Source organism: Saccostrea echinata, unplaced genomic scaffold (genome assembly GCF_033153115.1).
Source record: "Saccostrea echinata isolate AGI-Se365-2 ecotype Australia unplaced genomic scaffold, CSIRO_AGI_Sech_v1 ptg000054l, whole genome shotgun sequence".
NCBI classification, from domain to species: Eukaryota; Metazoa; Mollusca; class Bivalvia; order Ostreida; family Ostreidae; genus Saccostrea; species Saccostrea echinata.
In genome coordinates, this window is record NW_026889803.1 from 22,175,850 (window position 1) to 22,186,384 (window position 10,535).

Genomic DNA, 10,535 nt, shown 5'->3' on the forward strand with positions numbered 1-10,535 from the left:
GACTGGTACCCTGATATTGGCAATTGGAATCAAGGGCAGAGAACCAGTACTAGCGCGGTAACGGGTGGGTTCGCCCCGATTACACGTTCGCTCTCAGTGGTTTCGCGTCAAGCGGTTCGTCTACTCGCAAAAAACAACTTAGGTCGCGGGTTAGTTAGAATAATCTGTAACGTGTTTATCTGAACATATCTTAACCAGGGTTCTTTATAAGGGATATCTAATTTTCCTTGTTCTCTGTCTGAGTAAAAATGATTAGACAATAATTTTCCTATCACTCTTCCTTAGTATAATGATTCTATATATAATTAAGAGTCAATTTAAATATCAGAGGTTTTACCGGGTGCTACAGTATTTTTAAAGGACTAAATGTGACTGGGTAACCCTTCACCGCGTATTCTTGGTATAAGGGTTCCTATTAATATAGTGAATCAGGCGCCTCGATCTAATAAGATCTACTACCTCCTGAAACACAAATTAATTCCCCAAATACCACTACCGCTGGTGAGCTAATTCAAATTCTACCCTAGCCTTACTTCTTCAGCTATTACGTATACCTCTCGTCTTTCAACCGCACTCAGCAGACTTCACAACAATTCTCCTTCAGCTGCCCGCTGCACTGACTTATATACCCTTAGAACAATCTATTTCCAAAGGGGTGTCAGGTTATTCCATTTCATGGGGGTGTTCTATTACGTTTCTACTACGTTTCACTACCCACGCCTCTGATATCGTGGTCCGCACATCAATCAATAAGAATCATATAATAATTTTTTTTTTAATTATTTATTTATTAACAGGTTATATTTAAAGTAACTATCTGTTACAACCTGCACAATAAACATGCAAGTCCAGACCAGACCAAACAAACATCTGTATGTCATTGTGAAAAGTGCAAAAATCAATTAGTTAATCATTCCAGATGTCCTCCTCCAAACGCTCTACTATCTCACCATCCTTCTGAAATTTTCTTGTGACCCTGATTATTTTCTGATGACTGTTTCCTACCTTAGCTGCTGCATCAGTTTGCGTTTCAGCATCGACTTTCTTTGCTTTCTTCTTACAGCAAAAACAGTGTTGGTAATCCAAAGGCGCCTTTTGGACATTGGAAACACTGTCGCTAGATTCCACTACCTCTTCAGTTGTAGACAAGTCTGTGGTCACGGTTTCTGAGACACTAGTATTTCTTCGCTTAATCCCTGGTAAAACTGGAGACGTCTTCTTTCGATACGTTCTTCCGGCTTCTATGTCCACTTCTTCAAACAAAAGTTCACCAGGATCCTCCTGCCAATCTTCCTCATCATCAGCTCGTCTTGAAGGAGACTTCTCACATGATTGTTCCAAGGAGGTTTCATTCTTGTCAGTCGTTCCTTGACTTGGGTGTAATCTCTTCACATGTCACACTAACACTATCTTCTTGCTAAAAGCTTGATCGCAGTGATCACACTCAAATTTTCTCTTGTTGATATCTTCCATACCACAATTCAATAGATGTTTACTCCACTCGTCTTTGGTTGGTAAGCGAATAAGGCAAATGGAGCACAAAAATCCGGGTTTTCTTGGTGTAACTTTGGTCAACGGCATTCTGTCATACGATCTGAAATAAATACAATAATCACATTAAACTTTGTATTTAAATTCATATTCAGAATGCCAAGCAGGCCTTCTTCTTTGTCTGTGACCTGAGTAAGCTAATTCTAGTTCATTCAATTCTGAGTTTCCTAACAATTCCGTCTGAGATTCATCGCCGTCAATTTCAACATCAGTACCCTGATCCTGATCCTTTGAAACTATATTCTCATTTTCTTCTCTAAGGACCTGAGTCCCATAGGGTCTCAACCTATCAACATGTACAATAATAGTTTTTGTTTCTTTTTCTTTTCTTATTTTGAAAGTAACATCAGAATGTTGATTTACAATGATGTAAGGACCATACCAGAAACTCATAAGTTTAGCCGATTTCCCTATCCCTCTCTGTGGGAAATATACTTACACTTTATCACCTTCTTCAAAATTCTTTTTCACCACATTCTGATCGTGGTATCTCTTTTGACGTAAAATAGATTGCTCTGTGATTTTGCGTGTGTTTGCATGAGCTTCTTCCAAGGTTTTTCGTAGTTCCCACACCCAATCATGTACATTGGTAGGCTTTAATCTGTTTGGAAGTTCATACATGATATCAATTGGGGTAGCTGTCTCTCTTCCCATCATTAACATATTCGGAGTATAACCCGTGCTTTCATGCAGAGAGGATCGGTAGGCCATAAGAACATATGGTAATTTCTTGTCCCAATCTTGCTGGTAGTCAGAGACATATGCGCTCAACATAGTGGCTAAGGTTTTGTTAAATCTTTCCACCATGCCGTCTGACTTTGGATGGAAAGCTGTTGTTCGAGTCTTTCTGATACCAAGTAGATCACACATATCTTTGAAAAGCCGACTCTCATACTGCCTGCCTTGGTCACTATGAATAATTTCAGGTACACCATACCTGCAGAAAAATTGTTCTACTAGAACTTCTGCCACGGTTTGTGACTCCATATTTTTCAGAGGATATGCCTCCGTCCACTTGGTAAAGTAATCAGATATTACAATAATATACTTATTGCCAGATTCAGTCTCTGGAAGGGTTTCTTTGTTTTCCCCAGGCATAACATTATTAACAATACCTTCCTTTTCAGGCATGATTATTTCTCTTACTGTCAAACCTATCACTGTGTTCTTGAAGATTGTCTGGGACTGACTAGATATGTTCATCAGTCTAACGGCCACTTTCTCAGATGAATTGACAAGAGATCTAGCTACCAAGGCTCTTCCACTATTCTGAAACTTAGTATAGGGTTCAATCAACAATGGTATCTGTGGTAATTTTGGTAGGTCCAACACTTGACCCGGACATACCATTTCGCTTCTGGGAGGAATGGATATGGTTTCACACAGACTCACGCGAAAGCAACCGATATTTCCTTGTAGTTCTAATTCGTGTTCTACCCCATGAACATACATCTTGTTCTTACATACATCGACAAGACATTGGTTTGCTTGTAAGAAATCTAATCCTATAATGCCATCTGCTTTGATGTTTGCTATTACTGCCTGAGTCGTAAATTCTTGAGAACCAAGTCTAATGTAGAATAATCCTTTCCCTTGTACAGTAAGAGGTGCACCATCAGGACCCACAATTCTCTGTGTAACTGGTGAAAGTCCAATTTTCCCGGTTTTGTCTATTTTAGCATACAGTTGATCTGATAGAATAGTCAGAGTGGCCCCAGTATCTAATAGTAAGTTACACTGAGTACCATTTACCATCGCCTTAATAAACAACCCAGATTCCTGGATGTCTTGGTCAGCTTTCAGTGATGTTGTGCTAGAAACTATCGAACCATTTTTCTTCTGGGAATCTGTATTTTCTTTTAGACTGGTTGAATTCTTCAACTCTGATTTTTGCATCTTAGTTTCATTCTGATTGTTTTTCACAAAACAGTCTTTGATCATATGGCCTTTTCTTCCGCAATTGTGGCATTTGAAAGGAAATTTGCCTTGCTTACTTAAATAACTTGAAGTGGTTGACGTTTCTTTTGTCGAGACATTAGAAATTTTCTTTTCTAAATCTTTAAGAGAAGCCTGTATTTCATCTCTCAATTGTCTTAGTTCTTCCCGGACACTCGAGTCTTGTTGAGCATCAGGTGTCACTTGGTTATTGCTTGTGTTCCTGACATATCCACCATCTCCTCTTCTCTGGCGTTCTGCTCTACAGAAGGCCTCTATTTCCACGGCGAAGCGTACAGCATCATTTAATGACTTTGGTCGTGATTGCTGTATGCGAAGACGCATGTCAAAATCAGCCAATGCGTCTACAAACTGATCTTTGGCTATAATCTCAGTAACTTCTCTGGGAGCCGTTGGATAGGCGAGATGTGCCAATCGTCGAATGCTTTCACCAAGTTCTGGCAAAGATTCACTTGGTTTTTGACGTTTTTCTCTAAGCATAGCTCGATAGAGTTCAGTTTGATTTGCAGGTGCGAATCTTGACTCTAATGCGTCACACAGCTCCAAATAGGTTTTATTTGCACCTGGTCGCATATTGCCAAGGACAGTTTGAGCCTGTCCTCTTAAAGAGGCTGCAAGGTACAAACTTTTCTGTTGTAAGTTCCAGGAGTTGATATCGCTACATGCTTCAAAATGGGCCTTATAATCTATCCAAGACCCAGATCCATCATACGTTGCAGGTTTCATTACTGTTTTGCCGTATGAATACTCCTTGGGCCGTGCACTTGGATCATTCTTACTCAAATCAAGAGTAGGTAAATGTCTGTATACTGGTTCCTGCACTGGATTCTGGTTGTTTGACCAAGTAACTGTAGAGGAAGCTGATGAAGATACCGCACACCTAGTGTTCAAGGAAGGACTTGGTGTCAAATGTGTCTCGGTAAAAACTGGTTGTCTTATTGTACCAAATCGCGACAGCTTATTTTCTGTATCCCTCTGTAAAGTTCGATCTACGATCTGTTTATCTTCATACAGTGTATAACCAGGCTCTGGATATCTCATGTGTCCAAATGCATGTCCCGTGCTACTTGGTGTTCTGTAATTTAATTCATCTAAACTGTTGTCTGGGTTTTTATACCTAACATCTACTCCGGAATCTGGTACCACTGAAGACTTGGTAGTCTGCGGAGTAGATCGTAATTTTTCTATTTCTTCTCTGAGCTTTTCCCTTCTGGCATCTATAGCACTGAGGTCAGCTAACAATTCGTCCCCTCTATTACACATTCTTATATTATTTGTTACCCGGTTTTCTGTATTCTATAACTGGACTAGGTATATGTACTTGGTAAACTTTACCAAGTAAAACACAATACCAAGACTATTGTAAGCCTAGCTTTATACCCGGTAAAATATACACAGTCTCTAAACTTGGTAAAAATAAAATGCACAACAATACTACAATACTAATTTCCCTACAGAATCAAATTGAATCAGTATTTTATCCCTTAACCAGCTGCCACCAAAATGTAACGTGTTTATCTGAACATATCTTAACCAGGGTTCTTTATAAGGGATATCTAATTTTCCTTGTACTCTGTCTGAGTAAAAATGATTAGACAATAATTTTCCTATCACTCTTCCTGAGTATAATGATTCTATATATAATTAAGAGTCAATTTAAATATCAGAGGTTTTACCGGGTGCTACAGTATTTTTAAAGGACTAAATGTGACTGGGTAACCCTTCACCGCGTATTCTTGGTATAAGGGTTCCTATTAATATAGTGAATCAGGCGCCTCGATCTAATAAGACCTACTACCTCCTGAAACACAAATTAATTCCCCAAATACCACTACCGCTGGTGAGCTAATTCAAATTCTACCCTAGCCTTACTTCTTCAGCTATTACGTATACCTCTCGTCTTTCAACCGCACTCAGCAGACTTCACAACAATTCTCCTTCAGCTGCCCGCTGCACTGACTTATATACCCTTAGAACAATCTATTTCCAAAGGGGTGTCAGGTTATTCCATTTCATGGGGGTGTTCTATTACGTTTCTACTACGTTTCAAATCTAACTGTGTCTCGGGACAAGCCCTCACCACAGTTAGAATACGTCCCATATACTTGCAATGTAGCAAATCGGAGTGGATCCACTCCGAAATGATTTTGAAGAATACAAAAGGAGTTGCACTGAAAATAACTACCAAATAAATCATAACAAACCTTTTTGAGATTGTATATGCCTTTGAACCTAAAAAATAATCCATATAAATACGAAAATTAAATTCATTTTCTCAACGTTTTTTCCTCGCTTCAAATTTAACTCCATGTTGACATTCGGAACTCTCTGGATTGTTCATAGAAAATGCACAGCGTACGAGTTATCGCCCGTGTTTATTTTGCAACATTGCCAATACACGGAACGAATTCTATCGTTAAACTGGGTCCGTAGGACAATATCATTTTAACGATAGAACGTTCTATCTAGTCGCGGGTTTGCAGGCCATTTAAAAGTGTCCGAAAACATACCATGAAAATTCGTAATATGAATCCTCTACTTTCGTTTTACATTCTCTGAAAATTTTAAAAAATTCGTCTGCATCGTTTTTGTGTTATTAAATCCCAAACATGCCATTGTTGTCGTTACATTTTCAACGTTATTCTATTGAATTATATAAGGAAAACGCCGTTTTCGGCTCGTTTTGAGGCAAGATTTTGTTCCAAAAAATATCAATAACTTTTAAATGGTGCAGACGAAATTGTTTCCCCTTTGGTATTTTAACAAAGAATTGATCTGAAATAAATCAATGTAAAAAAATTGATATGTCTTCGAGTTAGTTTTCGCGTAATTTAAATGTGGATAATTGCTTTTATATCACAAAATGTAACATTTTAAGAACGACGTCATAAAATATCGCGAAGTCACGCTTGACGTCGTGAATATCTATGCGGTATTCAGTGCAGAAAAATAAGATAAAATAATTTTAATAAAAAAAGAAATTCACGTCTATCTGCTTTCAAGTGACCCGTGAATCTTATCATAATAATTCAATGTCAATGAAATGATTGTTAGACATGTTTCTCTTCAGATTAGGTTTTTTTGTACGTCTTATATTAGTGAAAATTCTCGCAAGGGACGTAAAACAACAATCAATCCTTTAGTTTCTCTCTTCCAATTTACTTTCTTTATGTGTTGTTTTCTTACCGTTTCTTTTCTGTTTGTTCTGTTTTGCTTTCTTTTTCGTAGATAAGATGTATCATTAATATTACATTTGACTGTGTTGTTCTTTTTCAGCGTGCTGGCGGAAATTGGTATCCTCTAATTCAAGTAAATTAAGTATATAAAATGTTTTTATTTAGACCATTCAGCAAGGCGCTCAATTCTATCAATTTCTGCCAAATATACCGGCTAAATACAATATATTTTCAGTATATATTGAAACAAAATATTTATTTTAACATGCCACATTTTCAGAGGGGTAAATGGGACGAAAATTTAAAAATGAATTTTATCCGACGTAATCAACGGCCAATTTTTTTGTTTATTTTTGCGACTTTTCAATGAATAGAACATTAATTCTTCTTGTTGGATATGGAAAGCAAAGTAGCGAATAAAAGCATTGTAAGCTGTTGCTTAGGGCTCGGCCATTTCAATCGGGGGGGGGGGGGGGGGGGGCTGGCAGATTTTGGAAATAAATAATCTGTCCTCGAAAATGTTGAAAATAAATAAGCTGTCCTCGACTGGGAGAGAAAATAAATAATTTGTCCATGACTAGTTCTAAAGTTCTACCTTAGCAGTATTTAATTTGTGATTTAAACTTGTAAATCTATATATTTTAAAAATGTCCTTTTTAAAAATTAAGTTTAATCTTTTGGTGCAACAGGTGAATTTGCGATTATTTGAAATAATGGCTTCTTTATTAATAAAACAAACTGTTAATTCAAAAACAATCAAAGGAAAAAGATCAGTTGAACCTTGTGTCCATATCGTTTCGCGATACCAAGTGAAAACAAATCAATCGCAATATCTCGGGCCTTTCCGACAAGCCGAAAAACAACCACTTGTTTTTCCAAGCTTGCCGGAAAGGCCCGAGAAGATGCGATTGATAACAAATAATCAAACGTTTTTAATACTTAGAGTGTTGATCATTCGAATCGTACATGTAATAACAAAAGTTATATCTAAGTATTGTATCAACTATACAAATCGTAAAAAACCTTCATTATTTGTGATAAGTTGTTGCTTAAATAATATAACACTAAACTACCAATTCCAACAAAAGTTATTGCTAAATAATGATTTCTTTTTTAATGTGACGTCATAATCAAATGTGTACAAGAAAGTCGCCTAAATCATATAAATTGCGTACCCCGTTTTAACGACGTCAGCAAACCCGCGACCTACGTTAATTAAGGGACCCTCTAACTGTCTAAGGGGTACAGTTAGAGGAAACGTAATACTTTAATGAGCTCCAAAATATTATTTAATGGATCTTTAAGACATTTTCTTATGAAACATTGTCTCCGGAAAAATTGATAAAAGCTCTTTACTATTTTCCTATACACTCTAACTGCAGAAAAATACCATAGAATCAGAACCCTTTAGTGTGCAGTGTAGAGAGGGTTCTTAAAGAATAAATCATGAATAAATCACTGAAATCCAAATAAAGAGCTTTACTTAGCTAACAATGAAGCGAAAATAATAAGATTTTTTTTTTTTTCCTTGAGGCACTTGTTAGTAATGTGAACTTTTGCTCATCTTCTTTTCAGATGTTCAGTTTGAAGTTTGAAATCAGATTTGTTAGGATGAAATTATAAGGCATATTTTGAAAATGTAGTTTAGCACTGGTTCTCTGCCCTTGATTCCAATCGCTGCCGCTAGGAATTACAAGTTGATTTTCAGAGGCGCTTGCGCCCGTTAACCAATGTCAGGGTACCAGTCTAAATGTAGTTTGAAATAAATTCTTTTAAAATTCTATTTCCCCCCTGCAAAAATTCCGGAAATGAAAAAAAAATAAATGTCGGAAATGGAAATATAAAAATTGTGGGAAATGAAATTCAAAAAATGTCGGAAATGCTATGCAAAATTCCGGAAATGAAATGCAGCGTTTGCTAGCATACCGTTTTGCATTAGCACAAGTTATCAAATCGGCTGCAAAAAAATAATTAGCATTTTAAAAGTATTTCCACAGACACGGGTCCAATTTTACAAATTTTAAAATTTTATTTTAGTTCTTTTTCCCCAAACTCAAGAGGTACAGCAGTTTGACATGGATGTTGTAGTGTATTTTGGGGGGGAGGGGGGTGTATTATGCCCCACCATGAATGTAGCCGGGGCATATAGTGTTTGTCATGTCCGTCTTCTGTCCTTCCGTCACACTTTGGGTTTAGCTAAATTTCAAAGAAACTATTCAAGATATTTTTATCAAAATTTATATGCTGATACATATTGCTGAGTGCTGTTTTTATGAAATAAACAACATTGTTAAAAAGTTCTCTGGGAAATGAACTTGGTTGGTCACGTGATCAAATCCTGTGAAGCCCGAAGGGCTTTTCAGAAGATTTAATCACGTACCAACCAAGTTCATTTCCCAGTGAACTTTTTAACATTGTTGTTTATTACTTTTATTTACATTTGAGACGAATATTCTGAATAGAACTGCATTTATTAAACGAACGGCCCGCCGTATTGCTATGTTGTGACGCGCAATGACCTAGAAACTGTTTGGTCTTGAGAGTTCGCCTCGCTCCAAGATTTGAATATTTACATTGATGTTCAGCAGTCCAGTTCAGGAAATATCTGTTCATAATGGAAAAAAAAACAATGATCGCTACTGGGAATAATCTTACTATTATTGTATGAGTTCTTTATAGGGGGGCCTATATGAAATCAAAAGCGGTGTTATCGTCTTCAGTCTACATACCTTCAAAGGAATTTCGGGTTAAAAAGGTAAGCGTGATTTTAGGCTAATTAGAAACATTTTTCACACCGAAGAAAGATCTAATGATCATTTGTTGAACGAAAAAAAAATGTTTCAATAATTTTATCCTTTTCATCGTTTTAACGGCTTCGAAGTTCCGAAACTTGTCAAGGTGTGTCACTGTGACAGAAGTATGTGGACAAGATATCGTCTCGCTGTGTGATTCGGTCACGCCATGACCTCTGACCCCCAAATAAGTTCATACAGAATTGAACATATTTTCTCTTCAATAGGTTCATCTAAGAAAGATATTTGCAAATGTAAATAAAAGTGCATCAACATTTTCTGACCTTGACTTTTCCTTTGACCTTGACCTAACTTTTTTTAAGGTATGTCACTCGTGAAATTAGTTATATCAAGGATTTTTGAGAAGTATATTTTAGATAAGTATTCATATAGCATGACTCAAAATCGAAAAGAAGATAGGGGGTCAGTGTGCATCTTACTGAGCAACGGTACAATTGACTTGACCTTTTTGCACTTAAATTTGAACTCTTTGGCTTATCACCATAATCTTTATAAAATTTTATCAGATGTAATCATGGCAATAAATATAATTATATAATCTTATTTTATTTTAAAAAAGTTTAAATGATATTTATCAATGAACAATTAAATCATGCAAACTATTCGCATAACTTATGGTGTGACCTTTTTGCACTTAAAGAGTATCATATTTGGGGTATTAAAAATCTAAAGAGGCAAAAAAATATTTTCCTGTATCAAACTTTTGATGACTTAAGTGCTGATTGTTGGAAGTATTGTGTAGTTTAAAATTATGAAAGAAAAAGTTGGCGTCAGTGTTTTTTTTTTAAATCTGAGATATTGGTTAAAATATGCGATTTTCAGTCATGAAACAGTGTAAATTTTATCTTGAACACTTTAACATATCTTCAAATCTTCGCAAAGAATGTTGGATGAATGTGTAAAATTTGTTCTATTTGTTTGTTTGTTTGTTTATTGTTTAACGTCACTCTCGAGAATTTTTCACTCATATGGAGACGCCACCACTAGCCGGTGGAGAGCTGCAAATTTTGACCTGTACTCGGCACTGAGGGCCATTGAG